The sequence below is a fragment of the Protopterus annectens genome, chromosome 4.part0 (genome assembly GCF_019279795.1).
Source record: "Protopterus annectens isolate FY-2018-M chromosome 4.part0, PAN1.0, whole genome shotgun sequence".
NCBI classification, from domain to species: Eukaryota; Metazoa; Chordata; order Ceratodontiformes; family Protopteridae; genus Protopterus; species Protopterus annectens.
The window spans coordinates 1,327,877,686-1,327,896,929 of NC_056733.1; positions in this window are offsets into that span (position 1 = coordinate 1,327,877,686).

A 19,244-nucleotide genomic window follows, 5' to 3' on the forward strand; every position below is an offset into this window, starting at 1 on the left:
TAAGGTATTTAAAAAGTAATTTATTTTTTCATGCCTCACAATCTTTTTGTTTCCATGTAGATAGTAAGTAAGCTGTCATGTAGCCAATGCACTTAAATATTTTTTTTTCTTCTAAGTTTAATTTTGTCTTGATTGGATTCTCATAATGACAGTTTGGAACCCAGGGCAGCGTATTTAATTAACGTCCCAGTTTTTGTGGTTTTGAGCATAGCTCCACCCCTTTCTAGTTGGCCACACCCTTTCCCATTGGCCACACCCATTCAACTATCTCCTGCAGCCCCCCTTTGATTTGAAGTCACCAGCTTCCACTGACTAGCACTGAGTCTACATGGTTGCTTTATAGTTTGTTGAACAGCTTCTCCATATGGGATTGGTTGATTAGCATACAATTCATCTGCTTATGCTGTAATTTGTATGTCATAGAGCTTACCTTGTTTGTGCAGCTGTGCACAGCTCTACACGCCATGTAGAGACACTAACTGAATCCAAAACGGTGTGTTACTGTGTATGTGTTGTGGAGTGATACCCACATGGTATAAAAGGACCATGTAGGATTTATTTATTCTCACTGTTTGTCTTACTTCTTCACAAGATATGTCACTGTTTTTTTCTTTCTTTCTTTCTTGCTTGCTTTTGAGCATTTACCATAGTTGGTAAGACTTGTGTGGTTATTTTTTTCTTCTATTTGTTCTATACATTTTCAGTTTAGATATTATTTGTTGAAATGTCTAAGGAGTGAAATAACTGCTCTGAACATTCAGGGCTAGTCATCATAAATGTAATGCTCATAAGTATGTATTTTTGAAGAAAATGCTATTTATTTATTTATTTATTTAGTTAGTTATATATATATTTATTTATTTATCATTTGTTGACTAGGAAATCTGACTAGGACAGAGCCTATTTTCAGCAGAGGCCCAGGGAGAAGCGCTCTAGACACGTCTTTGGATTAGTTTAGGTTATGTTTAGTTTTAACTATACATTTGAGTTATGATCATTTTGAGTTTTCTAATAACCTTTCATTTTAAATAATTACTTATTTTATAATACAAGATAATATGCCAACATTTTGTTTGTTTTTTTTGTCTTTGAGATATACTAAAATATGCTTATAAAGGAACAGCTTCTCCAAAGAGGGCTCAGTGTTTCACCAAAATAAATCATACCATTATATCATAATACTTTGCACATGTAATAGTACAGACAGAAGAAGTGAAGGTTATCAAGCTCATAGCTACAGGATGTCCAGGCCTCCTGCCTGAAGGTTATGTTGATCTTTAAGATTGTACAAAAAAGAAAAAAAAAAGAAAATGCAGTACAAGCTAAGCCACCATAACTAAGGGCACTCTGGGAAGAAAACCTAATAAAAAAACATAATTTTTAAAATAACACAGCCCAAAGTTAGGGCTACACCAAGAGTTAAGCAGTGGAGTTTGTTTCTAAAGAAATATACAATCCATTACTTAGATAGTTAAGGCATCTTAATAATTAATACACAGTATATTGATATTACCAATGATGCATTTTTTTTGTAATGCTGAAAAACATACAGGTTGGCACTCAGACACATATTGTGCATAGCAAAGTGCAAATCAGTAACTATGCAAAGGATGCAGGGATTCAAAGTTAATGCACAATGCACTGTCTTTCTACATGAAAGATGCCCCATTTAACAATTTCTAGAACATTAATGTTGTCTACCAGCTGTATCAACCCTACTCAATTTTAGAAAAACGACACCTGAGGGTATCAATAATTTAGGGCCATACAACAACCACAGAAGTTGCTGGAGAAATAAACAAAGTACATTTTTATACACAGCTGCAGACTATACAGAAAGTAACATCACTTTGTAACATCTGATGAAGGGCTACCAACCGGAAAGCACTTATCTGTTTTGTACCAGCTTTTATTAAAAGTTCTTATTTTTACTACTTGAAGCATCCAGCGGTGTTCTTCCAGGATTTTTCTGTTTTTTGCTTCACTTTGTAACATTGCAAGAACTTTGCAAACACTAGTCATGCTGTACACGAATAAAAACTTACTCACAGAAGCTACCAAAATTACCTTGTCCAAAACCTACCTCTTTCCCTGACTGTTATGTGGGGCCCCAATTCTAACTATCTTTCAGACCTCACTAAGAAAAAAACTAGAAAGCTTATTTATTTATTTATTTTCAGTTTGATTACCGGGGAAGTCCACTGGGCCAAGAAGTGTCCATTTTCAGTGGAGGCCCAGGGAGAAAAGCTCCATGTGCAATACAGTACAATAAAGGTTACAAAATACAAAGAAGGTTACATAATGAATGAGATGAAATACAAGAGTAAGATTCATACATTCAAAAAAATAGCAAGCATAATATACATCATGAGACAATTTAAAAAAGCAAAACACAATTTTTTTTTTTTGTTACTCTTAGGAAATTCACAATATTTACAAGCTTGGAGTTTATTTAAAGTCAGCTAGTTCAGGTTCTTTAGAGAAATTAGAATAAGGTTAAGAGTAAAGTAGAGCAGGAGGATGGAGAGCTTAGTGTGAAAAGTTATGTAGGGTGAAAGCAGGAGCATTTCCATTTGGAAGATAGGTGTAGGAAGAGTGGGTTTTTGAAGGATTCAGTGTTAGGTATAGTCCTAAGAGAAGGAGGGAGAGAGTTCCATTTTTTACCTAGAGAGAAAGAGAGTAGAAGCTGGCCAGCGGTACGTTTGGGTTTGTGAACAGAGATTAGGTTTTGGTGTTCAGATCTCAGAGATCTGTTTAGGATGTAAGGTGGAAGAATGTTCTATAAGGCTGGGCATTTATCAGGGGAGAATATTAATTTGTGAGCGCAGGTTAGTTGGAGATAGTCTAAGTGGTTAGGGAGTTCTAACCAATTCAGAGATTGATGGCAGAGGCAGTGGTGAGTTGATGTTTTGGATTTAGTGGCAAATTTGAAGATCTTGTTATAGCAAGCTTCAAGTTTAGAGGTGTTGGAAGTGGACAGATTGGTTAGTAGAGGGGCTCCATATAGAAGAGAAGGCAGGAGGTAGGTGATTGCCAGGGTGTGCCTAGAGGAGTTGGAAAGAAATTGATTGTTCCTATATAGCATACCTAGCTTTTGGTGGGTTTTCTTTATGTTATGTTGAATGTGAAGATCAAATTTGAGGTGTTCGTCTAAGGTAATGCCAAGGAGTTTTGCAGAAGGGACTACTTCTATAGCAGTGTTTGATTGGCTTAGGACATTGAACATGTTTTTGTCAAAGGAGGAAGCCTTGGAGGGGAGGAAAGATATTATTTTAGATTTATTGGAGTTGAGGGAAAGGTGTTTTTTGTGCATCCAGTTCTCTGTAGTGGAAAATGCTATTTGAGTTTTAGTCAGTAGTTCAGGAATGTTGGGGGCGGCACAGACCAAGGTAGAGTCATCAGCGTATTGGATGACTGAAGTGTCAGGGATGATGGTGTGAAGGTTATTTAGAAAGATGTTGAAAAGCATGTGTCCGACGATGGATCCTTGAGGAATGCCAGTGGGTGTAGGCAGGAAGGAAGATTTGACAGCTTGAGATCTGTCAGATAGGTAGCTGGAGAACCAGGATAGAGTATTAGGGGAGAGATTAAAGTTGGCAAGATGAAGGAGAAGGTGTGTATGGGAGATGGTGTCGAAGGTTTTAGAAAGATCTAGCAGTACTGTGGATACAAAGAGTCCAGAGTCTCGAGCTAGATTGACAGTTTCTAGGAAGGATAGTAGGGCAGTTATGGTACTGTGGCCAGGACAGAAGCCGTGCTGGGTGGGAGTTAGAAGGTGATTTTGAATTAGGTAAGGCATAAGTTGGTGGTGGACACATTTTTCTAGGATTTTAGATATTGGTGTGAGGAGGGCAATGGGGCGAAAGTTAGAAATAGAGGTATTTTTGCCTCCTTTGTGTAGAGGAAGAATGTAGGCTGAACACCAGCATTTGGGCACATATGATTCATTTAAGGATCTATTAATCAAGATACTGATTGGGAGAGCAATACCTTCAGCTGCACATTTGAGGAAGGAGGAGGGTATGTTGTCTGGAGCATTTGAGCAAGGCTTTAATTTGGATAAAAGCTTTTTTATAAAAATGGTGGATACAGGTTTGAGATGGAAATTTAGGGGATTGTTGTTAGGGTTGTTGGGTGTTGTGTGGTGGGAGTTAGGTGGATTCTTATTTGTGAATGTTTTGGTTAGCTTAGCTATAGATTCGGATATGGAAGCTGCTATAAAAAATGCCAAATTTGCCCTAAATGCAACCCCTCCAAATAATTACTTTAAAGCCCTACATTTGAACTCCTCCTTCACCTCCAATGTGTACAACTTACTAAAGTATACAGAATCAATAACCCACTAACCTCTCCTAATCTTAGTCCATTAATCAACTTTTATATTCCAAATAAACATCTCATATCTGAAGACAAACATCTCCTCACAACTTATAAACTTAACAAAACTCCAGGCCTAAGCCTTTACTCCTGCTTTGTGGCAGAATTATGGCTCTCCCTTCCTTTAACTATTAAAACTGTTATTGACCTGCACTCCTTCATAACCTCTATAAAAGAATACTTCAACAAAGCTTGAATTTCCTTCTGTATGATCCCAGGCTAAGGTACTCAAACCTTTTTCTACCTCTACTCTCTCTATCCCCACTATTAACTTACCCTACACTTCCTTCCCCTACACATGCTCCCATGAGGTTACACTCATACCTTTTCCACATCAATTCCAACTATCCCCTCTATCATACCCTACACTTCTCTGCTCATACTATCCTACGCCTTCACCAATATAATCTGTTGTCATATTTCATGACCTCTAGAATATTAATAATCATTATGATAATCATCTATTATGTAAACAATGCTGCATCTTTCTATTATCAGGCTTTCCATATAATTTCTGCTAGAACACCATGACTTTATTATGTCTGTCGAGTTCTTATTCTGACAAACTAATATGTAGTTTTTCAGATTTTTGTGCTTGAATGTTATGACTTTATTTTGTCTGTTAAATTCTCATTCTGACAAACTAATGTGTTGTTTTCATATTTGTGCTTAAATGTTATGACATTATTTATGTCTGTCTAGGTTTTCATTCTGTTAACCATATGTATCTGGAGCTTTTCTCCCCAGGCTTCCACTGAAAAAGGTTACCTCATGACACAGTCAGACTTTCCCAGTAAATAAATGCCAAATAAATAAATGAACATCAAGCCTGAGTATAGTGACATTAATACAGACTAGATGAATGACAGAGAGGCTGAATCTGTAGCTGAAGCACCTGGCACTGCCTTTAGCATAAATTATAGCAGTGAGTTGTTTATTCTGTAAGTATGCAGTTTGTTGTTCAAATCAAATGTTGCTATTAAATTAACAGGCATGCATCATCAGATTTGCATCTAAAATTTAAATGGTTCACCTCATTGCAACACTCAGCAAATCTAAAAAGCAAAGATAACAATTTTATTGGGCCTCATGAGAGGATGCCAGCATAACCCTAGGAAATAAAGGTGTATTTTCAGCAACCTCCTGGGGTCTTAATGATGCTAGAATGATAGAAATCAAATGGATCATCACCAAGTTGCATACTGCTGAAGAGACACTGCAATATTAGGACTTGGTAGTTAAAAGAAGTTCCAGCAAATATGAAGGGAAATGGATTGATCTAATGAGCAACAACATGCAAGAAGCTACAGAATCAAGTAACTCAAAGAATCTATGCAAGGCTTTTAGATGAGCTTTCAAACATGACAAGCAGTCCAGATGTGGGATCAAACATATATGCAGTAATACTATTAACTGACAAAAACTGGATTTAAACAGTGCAAAAATGGAAAAGGGTTTATGGCTAGACAGATGGATGGAGTTTTGCAGAACACTTCTAAGATTTGCTAAGATAAGCTGTACCAATGAGATTATCTGATATTGGCTAAAAACTTGACTTCTTAAATTAAAACATCAAGTCAGATGACATATTTTAAGAGAAGGATAAACCCATTTAAAATCTCAAAAAAAAAACAGCAGGAGCTCTGCCAGTTGAGATAATAAAGTTCCATGCCTTGGAGGAGACTGGCAAGGCCATAGACAATTACTTTTTAATGGAAGAGGGTATGGCTTTGACACTGATGTGATGGCAACCTAAATTCTGTAGCTGCTAGTTTTATTTCATGAAAAGTGTGACAAGAAAGTAGCATATGCCTCCAAAGCAGAAAATTAAATAGGTTCATAGGTGTGTACTAAACTAATGGCCCTGGAGTCTTTACAATCCTAGCCTATAGAACTTCCCTGGCATTATGCCACCTGACATTAGTTCCCAGGCCTCTATCAAGTAGAGCCACTGGAGTGATCCCCCAGGGTGAAATTTCTATTTCCCATCCACTCATCAAGATTTCTCTTGAAGAGGGCCAGTGAGGTGCTCTGCTTGACATGCATGGGAAGTCTCTTCCAGAGCATGTGCAGTCTCTGGGTTATGAACATGTCCCTCCAGCATGTTCTGTTGATTGTGGTAATGAGGTTGAGGTCTCTGGAGTATGTGGTGTGGCGGGACTGAGATTTCTTTAGATGTAGCATTTTTAACAGAGCTGGGTCAGACATGGCTTTGTAAGTCAAGCAGAGATCACCTCTTAATAGACGATATGATACAGAGAATAGCTGGAGTTTTTTTAATCTGTCCATGTACGACATGTGTTTTAGGCCTGGGATCCTCTTCGTGAGGTACTTTTGTGGCCTTTCCAGTTGTTGCATGTGTCTAGTAGGTACATGCCAAATGGGGCATTATACTCAATGATTGGTCTAATGAGGGAAGAGAAGAGAGAGATGATGACCTCTTTCTTCCTGGATGCAAAATGCTTGCTAATGAGATGTGCCACATAGAAGGACTTTCTGACCACAGGGGCAATGTGGTGGTCGAAGGAGAGGTTACTGTCAACCTATGTCCCCAGTTCTCTTATAACACCTTTACTGTTCAGTGGGCTCCCATCAATGTGGTAATTAGTGGAAACTGCGTTTTCCCAAAGAAGATGACGACACATTTTTTTGGCATTAAGCTTAAGGCCATGGTTTCGACACCAGTCATTGGTCTCAGTGAGGCCTTTCTGTAGGATGTCTACATCACTTGGGGAGTTAATAATGGCTCCCAGCTTGTAGTCATCTGCGAACTTGGTAAGCCAGAGTCCCCATGTGTTGGCCTGGACTTCTGAGAAGTAGATGCCAAACAGGAGAGGACCCAGGACTGATCCATGTGAGACGGCACTAGTGACTGGTCGGCAGTCTGACTTGGAGTCCGCTACTTTCACACTATGGGTTCTATCTGTGAGCCAGATTGCAACCCACCTAGTGATACAGGAGTTTATGCCTAGTTTGGTGAGTTTATCAATAATTCCTGAGTGGGGAATGGTATCAAAGTCCTTGGCCAGATTGAGGTAGGCTGTATGAACTACCTTGCCCTCATTCACAACTCTGGTGACTGACTCAAAGAAGTCAACAAGGTTGAACAGGCATGATCTACCTTTCACAAAACCAAATTGCATGGGATCTAGAGTTTGGAGATTCCATATATCAAGCTAATGGGGTGATAATTCCTAGGGTCTGTAGTCACTCCCCCTTTATGGAGAGGGATGACTGTAGCAGTGCACCATTCAGTAGGGACAAATCCTGAGGTGAGGCTGTGATTGAACAGTGCACACAGATGTGGTGCCAATTCACTTTGTAGTTCATGTAGAACACATCCAGGGATATTCTCAGGTCCCATGGAAGCTGTATTCTTGGCCTTGGACAATGCAGCTTTAACCTGTGCTGCAGTAATGCTGGGTGCCTGGCATTCCTCTGGTATTGTGATTGGTCCTTTTGGGGGGAGAGGGGTAAAGTTGACACTGAATCTGTTGGCCAGTATGTTGGCAATATCTGTTGGCTCAGTATAGGAGGTACCATTGTGCAGTAACTCAGAGCAAACCTGGGTATTGCCATGGAGATTTTTTGATATAACTATAGAAGGCTTTGTGGTTGAATTTAGTGTCTGCCACAATTCTTCATAGCTGGCTTTAGAGGTTTTGATGAGGGATCTCAACTTTTTGTTGAGGCTAATAAGGGAGTTTTTCCTGTCTTGGGACTTCACCATTTTCTGCCACAGTTTCTTCCTTCTGTTGTAGAGTTTATTAATGGCAGGGGACCACCAGATTGGCTTCCTTTTTTTTTGGAGGAGACCATCTTGGTTCTGTTGGGTATGGCAAGTTCCATACATTTATGTACGTGTTCGTACAGTGCATTGGTGTATGATCTGGCAGTCATGCATCTATTTCCATTGACATGGGTTTTGTGAAGTTAGCCACCTCTGTTTTTAGGAACCCAAAGTCAGCTTTGGAGAAGTTTTTCATGGTGGTTACCTTTTGCGGGGGTGTGTGTGAGATGTAGATTTCCATGGTGATTAGTTTGTGGTCATATCTAATCAGGGAGGAGATATTTAGTTGTAAAGAAAATCCTAGGCACAGGTCATTAAAAGAAATGGTCACAAAATACCAGTTGCAAGCAAAAGGTATGGGGGCAGAACTCCAGTGAATCATGAAAAGAAGAAATTATGCAGCAGCGCAGTAGCAATAGTGAATGAAAAAAATGAAATTTTAGCAACCAAAATGATCCTTTTAAAGGCTGTGCAGTCCAAGCAGAAAATCATTCAACAATAACTCATTTATAGATTTTCAGTATTACTGAATCATTACCTGATTCTGAGCTAGTAAATATTGTCAAGAAAGAAATCATATAGAAGTAAATTTCAACAGACCGTATTCGTTCAGTGGGATGGCTCAGCAGAGATGAAGGCCATCTGCACTGTCCTAAGCTATCTACATGAATATATAACAAATCATTTCTTTTACAAGCCAGCAAAAATGATTTAACTTACCACTGAAAGTAACATTGATCTAAGGATAATATAGGATCTTTAAATAATTATTCAAGAGGGAGAGGCAGACTTTGACCCTCTTGCATACAATTTTAGGGTGAAGGAAAGTCTTTTTGTACCTTGTCATAATAGTGTTTTGGAGGTAGAGTCACAGGTAGATATTTGAGCAAGTCATGGAGAGCTGGAACTTTAACTCAGGAGAATGAATTATTTCGAAAGGGCCTAGAAGATCAAAATAGGAAATGAATAGTCCTGGATGAATGAAATAGCAGATCAGTAATGGGTATACAGCCAGTGTGAATAGAGGGCAGGTCCTCCAGTAAATGACATGGCACACTTTACCACACCAGTCTAACTGTGAAGGAAGAGCTGAAAGACCCTTTCTCCAGCCAGATATTGATACTAAAAAAGGGACTATTCAAAATGAAAATAGTGATCAGAACAATGTGAAGAAAAGACCATAGTATAGAGGAAACAAACAAGAAATGAACACAGCCAGAATCCAAGAAAATGGGACAATGCAGTCAGCAAAGCATAACTAAGGAGAAAGACTACCAGCCAAATTCAATAAAGCCTACACAGTCAGTTAGGCAGCTCTACACAGTGTACAGAGCCATGCACTGCCATGCAAACAAGGTAAATACTGTGGCATGCATAACCAGTTGAATTGCTTGCTAATCAACCAATCCCAGATGGAGGAGCTATTTAACAAGCTATAAAAGAACCATGTCGATTCAGTGCTAGTTTTCCCTGTTAATTACAAAACCTTTTGGAATACAGCCATGGAAACTAGGCTATACAGAACAAATGTTAGGGGTTGCTGCTTTAATTCATTTGTATGTACAAGGGGCTGAACTCTCTGCTACTGCTGCTGCTAATAGACATAGACCAAGATGAAGAAGAGTTTTTAGACCCCATTTAATTTATCATAACCTACATGGTGTGGAAATTGTAGAGCACTACAAGGTGGACAGAGGCACATTACAGGAACTCTGCAACCTCTGTCATCCTCAACTCAGGGCCAGGGCAAGGTGAGGGGAACCCATATGTGCAGCTCTTATAATCGTATTTACAGGTAGCTTTCAGGGGACATACTGGGGGTGTCACAGGCATCAGCATCCAGGATCCTCCATCAATTTCTGAATGCTATGCTCCAACATGCCAGAGACCACATATATTTTTCCTGTACTCCTGAGGATAGGGTCAGAAATATGCAGGAGTTCTACTGTGTAGTGCACTATCCTGAAGTATTGAGAGCCATAGATTGCACATATATAGAAATTAAGGCACTACCCAGGGAACGTGGTAGGCTCTACATAAAAAGAAAGGGCTTCCACGCTATTTACTGCCAAGTTGTGTGTAATGCTAAGGGAATCATCCTGAATGTGTGTGCTGGCAACCCTGGCAGTTATCATGACTCACATATCTGGCACCCCCCCCCGTATCAGATGTTTGCTAAGGGGGGCATCCCACAAGGTCATTTACTGGGAGATGCAGGTTATGCACTGGAACTGTGGCTGATGATACCCATCAAAAATGCAGACACACCTTCTGAAGAACACCATAATGAGGCACGCGCTCAAACCAGAAATATCATAGAGCATGTATTTGGGCTGCTGAAGTTGCAGTTCTGCTGTCTAGATACAGCTGGGGGAACCCTGCAGTACAATGCATGGACATGTACTGAAATATTCACAAACTACACAACATCATCCTGAAAAATCAGCTTCAATAGGATCAGCAAGAGTAAGGAGCACACATCCCACCACCAATGCCCAGGTCACCACAGCCACACACAAATGAGTCAGAGGGAGAACCAACTACTGCTGTGGGTGTAGGCAGATGTAGGCATGCTCAGTATGCAGATGAACAATACAGTTACGACTGCTGAATCCTACACAAATGCACTCTATAAGCACTTACACGAGTGCATGGATCGTGCTATCCCAAACAGAACCACAACGCTATCCTCCAAAAAAAGGAAGCCAATCTGGTGGTCTCCTGCCATAAACAAACTGTACAACAGAAGGAAGATATTGTTGCAAAAGACTGTAAAATCCCATGAGTGGAGGAGCTCCCTGGTCAGCCTCAGTAAGATGCTTAGATCCCTTATAAGATCCTCCAAAGCTAGCTATGAAAACAAAATCGCCACTGATTCTAAGGACAACCACAAAGCATTCTATAGCTATGTCAAGAATCACAATGGCAACACCTAGATCTGCTCTGAGTTACAGCACAACTGCATGAAAATTACAGAACCAACTGATATTGCCAACATCCTGGCAGATAGGTTCAGTGCTAACTTTACCCCCCCACCCCCTAAAGGGCCCATATCTATACAGGAAGAATGCAGAGTCCCTGTAATCACAACTACGCAGGTAAAAGCTGCACTCTTTAAAGCCAAAAACACAGTATCCATGGGACTGGACAACATCCCCGACTGTATTTTACATGAACTTCAGAACAAACTGACTCCCCACCTAAGCACCATGTTCAATCATAGCCTCACATCAGGCTTTGTGCCCACTGAATGGTGTACAGCAACAGTTATCCCACTCCACAAAGGGGGAGCCACCACTGATCCTGGGAACTATCGCCCTATTAACCTGATGAGCCTGGTCTGCAAGGCCATGGAATGTATTATCATGGAACTCATAAACAAAGACATTGTTAACCTCCAAACTCTGGACCCTACCCAGTTCGGGGTTGTGAAAGGCAAATCATGTCTTCTGAACCTGATTGACTTCTTTGAGGCAGTCATCAAAGCTGTAGATGAGGGTAAGGTGGTTCACACAGCCTATCTTGACCTCGCCAAGGCTTTTGACACCATCCCCCATTCTGGAATTATAGCTAAACTCACTAAACTAGGTATAAATCCCTACATCACAAGATGGGTTGCCAACTGGCTCACTGACAGAACCCACACTGTAAAAGTTGCACACTCCAAATCTGACCTCAAACCAGTGACAAGTGGAGTACCACAGGGTTCAGTCCTGGGACCTCTCCTGTTTGGCATCTACTTCTCTGAAGTACAGGCTAATACAGAAGGCCTCTGGCTAATGAAGTTCGCAGATGACTGCAAATTAAGAACCATAGTTGAATTTCCAAATGATGTGGAAATCCCACAGAAGGGGCTCGCTTTGACAGATGCCTGGTGTCGGAGCCATGGCCTCAAGCTCAATGCCAAAAAGTGTATTGTCATCCCCTTTGGTAAAAACTCTGTACCCATGAACTACTACATAGACAGCAGTCTACTTAACACCGAAAGTGTGATAAGAGACCTTGGGACCCAGGTGACCAGTAGTCTGTCCTTTGATAATCACATCATCACAGTAGTCAGGAAGTCCATCTATGTGGCACACCTCATCATAAAAGGGTTCTCATCCAGGGAAAAAGAGGTCATTGTTCCCCTCTACTCGACACTCATTAGACCCATTATAGAGTACAATGTCCCTTTTGCAATGTACCTCACAAGACATCTGCAGCAGGTGGAAAGGCCACAGAAAAACCACACAAAGAGGATTACTGGCCTCAAACAGGTGCCCTACACTGACTGTCTCAAAAAACTCCAGCTTTACTCTGTAGCATATCGCCTATTCCGAGGTGATCTCTGCCTAACATATAAAGCTATGTCAAACCCAGAGCTGTTGGACATGCTACACCTAAAGAAATCCCAATCCCTCTGAGCTACAAGGTCTAGGGACCTAAACCTTGTCACCACAATAAACAGGACATGCTGAAGGGATAGATTCCTGTCCCAGAGACTTCCCATACTCTGGAACAGGCTACCCATCTATGTCAAGCAAAGTTCTTCATTAGCACTCTTCAAGAAAAATCTTGATGAGTGGATGGGAAATAGGAAATACACCCCAGGGATCACTTCTATGTCTCTGCTTGACAGTGGCACAGGAAAATAACTTTCTTGGGTGGCGTAAGCCAGGGAACCTTGTTGGCTAGTCTTACATAGGCCCTCGGGCCAATAGCCTAGTACCTACCTATGAAACTATGAACCTATGCCCTCACATTAGCTAAAAAACAACACATAGTACATTCACTTACCACCTAAGGATCTAAATCTTTCCTTCTACGCACATACATATACTAACATTGATGCCAGGAAACTCTCACAACCTTTACCTCCCTATGTATTGGCTGTGTACTGCTTGCATCAGACAGAGTCAGGCCTGAACTAAAACATTTACAAGGCAAATTCTGAACCTGGCGTGTATTGCGTAATAATATGAATAACTGGCAATATTCTTATATTTCATAACTTGGTTCTGTAAGGAAGTAAAAGGTGGGAGATTTGTACAGAAATGACCTTAACATGTGACAGCAGACACTTATTTGACTTATATGTGTCCATTATTAACTAGTATATCTCAGGCAACAAAGATTCACACAGTTATACTTCTCAAAAGTACTGATGATCACTGCATGCCCTAAGTTTAGCACTAGACATCTGTATTGGAAAATCATTAAAGAGAGAAGTTAGAAAGTAATGCTAGACATTGCAGTTTCAGACTTCAAAGCCCTCATGAGATCATTCACAATAAACCTTGGAAATGTTGATGCTATCAACTGTCCTAACTTTCTAAGACTAGTATAAGTCAAAGGTACAAATTACCAGTTCAACACCACAAATGTAGATACACTAAGCACCAAGTCAACTATGCACCCTGAGCGTCAAACACACATCGTATGTATTCCTGAATCCAAAAGATAAAAAACATGGATATGGCACAGTTATCATCATTTGTATAGGGTGCTGTTTGGGGGAGCAGGAAGCTTAGGCTGATACAAAAGGTTGGCGAGTGTGTGTGAGTAAGAAAGAGAAGCGGGCAGACATTTGGATAAACTAACAAATGGCCAGCGAGACAAACTGAGTTTTAAGCTGCTCTGCTCAACCATGTAACTGTTGTGTGTGTTTCTATAGTCGTCCTCCAGGTGAAATTGGAGTATGAGTGTCTGCATGAACACAGCCATGCTCTGTGCTAGCTCTTCATCTTGGTATGTAGGACAGGTGTGAGCCATGCAAGATAGAGGTGGCAGTTCATTGTTCTCATCCTCGAACACAAGAACTGGCTCTTTCAGGAGTTACATTGGCACATCCACACCCTCATTCAGATGCATTGCTGTACCTGAATGGGCCTCTTGTCTGCGGGATGAGCTTGCTTCATATGGATGTCCAGGACCACAAACCCATGGCCTGCCACATCTGGGTGTAAACAGCTCAACCACTGATGGAGCAGTGGAAGCACTGCGACTATGAAAGCATGATGATTGACTTCTTTGAATCAGTCTCCAGAGCTGTGGACAAGGGTAAGGCAGTCCACACAGCCTATCTTGACCTCGCCAAGGCCTTTGACACAATCCCCTCACTCTGGGATCATAGATTACTAAGCTGGGCATAAATCCCTATGTCACTCGATGGGTTGCCAACTGCCTTACTGACAGAACCGAGACTGTAAAAGTAGCCGACTCCAAATCCAGCTCCAGACAAGTGACAAGTGGAGCACCTCAGGGTTCAGTCCTGGGACTGCTCTTGTTTGGCATCTACTTCTCTGAAGTATAGGCCAACACTAAGGGACTCTGGCTAACAAAGTTCGCAGATGACTGCAAATTGGGAGCCATTACTGAATCCCCAAATGATGTGGATATTCTACAAAAGGGCCGGACAGAAACAGATGCTTGGTACCAGTGCCATGGACTCAAGTTTAATGCCAAGAAATGTATAGTTATCCCCTTTGGGAAAAAAGATGTACCCATGAATTACCACATAGGTGGTAGTACACTAAACACTGAAAGTCTGATGACAGACTTAGGGACACAGGTGGACAGTGGTCTCACCGTCAATAACCACATCGCCACAACAGTCAGGAAATCCTTCTATGTGGCACACCTCATCTCTAAGGGCTTTTCATCCAGAAAAAAGGAGGTCATTGTCCCACTGTACTCATCCCTCATTAGACCCATTCTAGAGTACAATTCCCCATTTGGTATGCACCTCACAAGACATCTGCAACAGCTGGAAAGGCCACAGAAATACCTCACTAAAAGAATCACAGGCCTAAAGCAGATGCCCTATGCTGACCATCTAAAAAAAGTCCAGCTATACTCTGGCATATCGTCTATTCAGAGGTGATCTCTGCTTAACATACAAAGCCATGTCAAACCCTGACCTGTTGGACATGCTCCACTTAAAGAAATCCCAATCCCTCAGAGCCACATGCTCCAGGGATCTAAACCTTGTCATCACAATGAACAAAACATGCTGGAGGGATAGGTTCCTGACCCAGAGACTCCACATACTCTGGAATAGACTGCCCATACATATCAAGCAGAGCGCCTCCTTGGCCCTCTTCAAAAGGAACCTTGATGATTGGATGGGAGATAGGGAATTCACCCCGGGGATCATGTCAGTCGCCCTGCTAGACATGGTCCAGGGAAGTAAATATTGTGGGAGGAAATATCCAGGGAATTGTTATGGCTAGGCTTGTATAGGCCCTAGGGCCGATAGCCTGGTACCAGCCTATGAACCTATGATTGGGCATGACCATGTTGGCTAACAGCAGATGATATGAATGACCTCTACCCACAAGGATGCTGTTCCCCTCCAAGCAGGCATTCCTTCACAGCCATTGCTTGTTCCATGACAGAAACCCTTCATTCCATCAGAGACACCCTTCATTTCAGTGTGTCATTCATACAATCCATTGAATTGGCAACACGGTGGAGGCAGTCACACATTTCAGCTTGTGCCACATCTACAACCCCGAGCATTTGTGTAGAGCACTTAAGGGAATGTGCCTGTGCCTCCATGATGGCCCTTAACATATGTTGAGTTGCTGAGGAAGAGACACCTGGATCAGGTGAAGGGACAGCTGGTCTCCTCTGAGCACCCCAACAACTCTCCTGTGTAGGCACCTTGACCACACTTTGGCTGTAGCCAAAGCCAACAGGCACTGAAGCCACAGTAACCACACTTCCCTGATTAAAGGCCTTTCTCTCCACCTGTCCATTATCTGAGGGCTCACTGGAATGAGTAGGCTCGAGTAATCCAAGCAAGGCAGGCAGTCTGTTTCCAGTCGAAAATTATTGTCTGTGTACTTAATAAAGGATTTTCGACTGGAGTCTGTGTACTTAATAAAGGATTTTCGACTGGAGTATGTGTACTTAATAAAGGATTTTCGACTGGAGTCTGTGTACTTAATAAAGGATTTTCTACTGAAGTCTGTGTACTTAATAAAGGATTTTCAACTAGAAACAGACTGCCTGCCTTGCTTGGATTACTTTTGAATACTTAGTAATGCTGTAGAATTATATATTTTCTATTATTACATTTTGAATTGACAAGTTTACGTTCGCTACTTCTACTACTAGTGTCTGATCTGATTAATATACAGTGATTAACTAGAAATATCTGAACTGAAAATCTTCCACACAGGGAAGTTTCTTACACTGTTTTGTTTTTAGACCCACTACACTTTAGTAGGTTGTTTTGCGACTTCGGGGATACCATGGAGATTACTTGTAAAAAGAAATATATCAGTGCATAACACATGCTGTTACAGGGTCAGTTAAGCATCAGGTGTGTTTCATAGAGTCAATACTAACTCTCAGACTTTAGGAACGTGGCTCATGTCTGCGCATTGCTTAGCTATGTGTAAACATGTGTATCTTGCATGTGCGAACACTTTGCCAAACATTGTGGAAATCCATTGCTCACCACACTATGGAAAAGTATGTATTATTAGGTATCACTGCTGTTTCCTTGTCATTTTATGTGTATGACATGAAATTACATGTGGAAACATAACAAACAGAAGGCCCTGTTCAACAATATGTCACATATTGACAATACAGGGATGTGTTACCTCTCCGAAGCACTGCAACCATGGTGTCTCAGTACTTTTCCCACACATATATCACATAGACTACAACAATTAATATCATATGTTATGTGATATGCAATGCATATCAATCTGGTAACATGCAGAACTAGAACTACTGACCCACAAACCTAAAAAGCTTTATCTGCAACACTAGAGAAGCAATCATCATGGACCTTATCCACAGGGATATAGGTGAACTTCAACACACTTGACTCAATCCATGTTGGTTTAGTCAAGGGTGGAGCTTGCTTAATAAACCTAGTGGGCTTCTTTTGATACTAACTCCAAAGACCTGGATGAGGGATAACAGGACATACCACGTATGTTGAGTTATGCAAGGCCTTTGACACTATCCTCCATTCATGTATCATAGTGAAAATCTCCCATCTGGGAATTAACCAATACAGTACTAGATGGATAGCCAACTAGCTCATTGACAGAACACACACTGTCAAAGTTGGGGACTGCACCTTCACCACAAGCCCACTTACCACTGAAATACCACAAGGATCTGTGCTGGACCCTCACTGTTTGGAAACTATTTCTCTGAAGCTCATGCAAGGGTAGATGTCCTGTGGTTTAACAAGTTTGCAGATGACTGTTAACTAGACACACTTATATAGAGTCCCCCAATGATGATAACATATTACAAAAGGGACTTACACAGACAAATAGTTGCTGTCAAACTCACAGACTGAACCTTAAAGTAAACAATGTTCCTTGTTCCCTTTAGCAATGAGTTCCCCTTGGTAATTATGATATACATATTACTCCTCTAAGCTCAAACACAGTGTTGTGAGACTTGGAAACACATGTTGATAGAAATCTACACTTTATTCACTATGTGTCCATAGTGGTGACACACATTCTACATTGTGCACCTCATACATAAGGCTATTACATCCAAGACCAGGGATGTCATAGCTCTGCTGTACTTTACCCATATCAGACCACTAATTGAGTAGAATACTCCCTTCTGTACCTGCAGCAATTGATGAAAATGCAATGGTTTATGAACGAGAGAATCCAGGGACTCCATAACATGACATGGAAAAACTGAAAGACCTATCACTGTACTCAGTATCATGCAGGCTGCTGAGAGGTGACTTATGCCTGGCATGCAGACTAGTCTCAGACCCTGGCCTACTAGAAATGATGGACATTTGCAAATCAAATGGGATAAGAATAACTTGCTCAAGGGTTCTTGACATAGAATGTGATATACAGAGAACATGCTGGGAAGACAGATTTATTCCCCAGAGATTGACATTACTCTGTAATAGGCTTCCTCTGCATATGAAGCAATTCTCCTCAATGGCCTATTCAAGCGCAACCTTGACAACTGGATGGGTGGCTGTAAAGTCACCCCTGGGGTGGCACCTATGTCCCTCATGAACAGGGCCACTTGGTGCTACTCACAAAATTGCTCTGCTAACAATGACCTATCTAACTATGCTCAAGAAAGTTACTTGTGTTTTTACACAGCTAGGCTTGTAAGCACCCAATGGCCATTAGGCTAGTAACCTATGAGCCTATGAAGCTATGAACCTATGCAGGACTCCTAATATCTTTTCTCCCACATGGCCTGCTGATGTAATCTCCTGTAAGTTGACCTGCAGTCTTGTAAAAGTCAGACTTGTGCCATGGCCCTTGCATATAGCACTGATTTCTTTAGTCTGTGTACTTAGATAGGTAGGATTTCTATTCTCATTGCAGTCAACTTGTGTGTGTGTTTGTGCTATTGTTTGGCATTACACAGAGCCTTTTACACCAGCATGTGGGACACTGTTATTGCCATATTCTCCTCAACAGACACTGCTGATGTCATAAACTATAAAGTGTTGTGTGGGATACTCTAAGTTAGACTTAAGCTATGGTGCCTGTGTTAAATGCAGAGGTCTGTAGTCTGTGTACTTAGATAAGTGTTCTATTCTCACTGCAGTCAAGTGTGTGTGTGTGTGTGTGTGTGTGTGTGTGTGTGTGTGTGTGTGTGTGTGTGTGTCTGTGTTTGTGCTTGACATTACAGAGAGCATTTTACAACAGCATGTGGGACACTCTTATTACCATATTCTCCTCAACAGACATTGTTGATATAATCAGTTGTATCTGATTGGTGGATATGCACTATTCTCACTAGGGCATGGTCAGAGACTGGCTTGGAGATCAGCCAGGAGTCACCTCATCCTGTATGATACAGATTACAGTGACATGGCTTTCAGTCTATCCACATAAATCATGGCATGGTTTGTAGGCTCCTTGTTTTCTTGGGTCTATATTATATATTTGAAGTTTCAAAACTTCGAATTTCGTATGTTCGACAATATATGATCGAAGTTTGAAACTTTGAATATATAACAAAATATAAAAAAAACTTACCTTAATGCTCTGAGCAGGGGGGGCAAGCCCTCCTGCACTTCCCAGACCCCCCTACTTAAATATACCAACTCTGAGATCGCACTTCA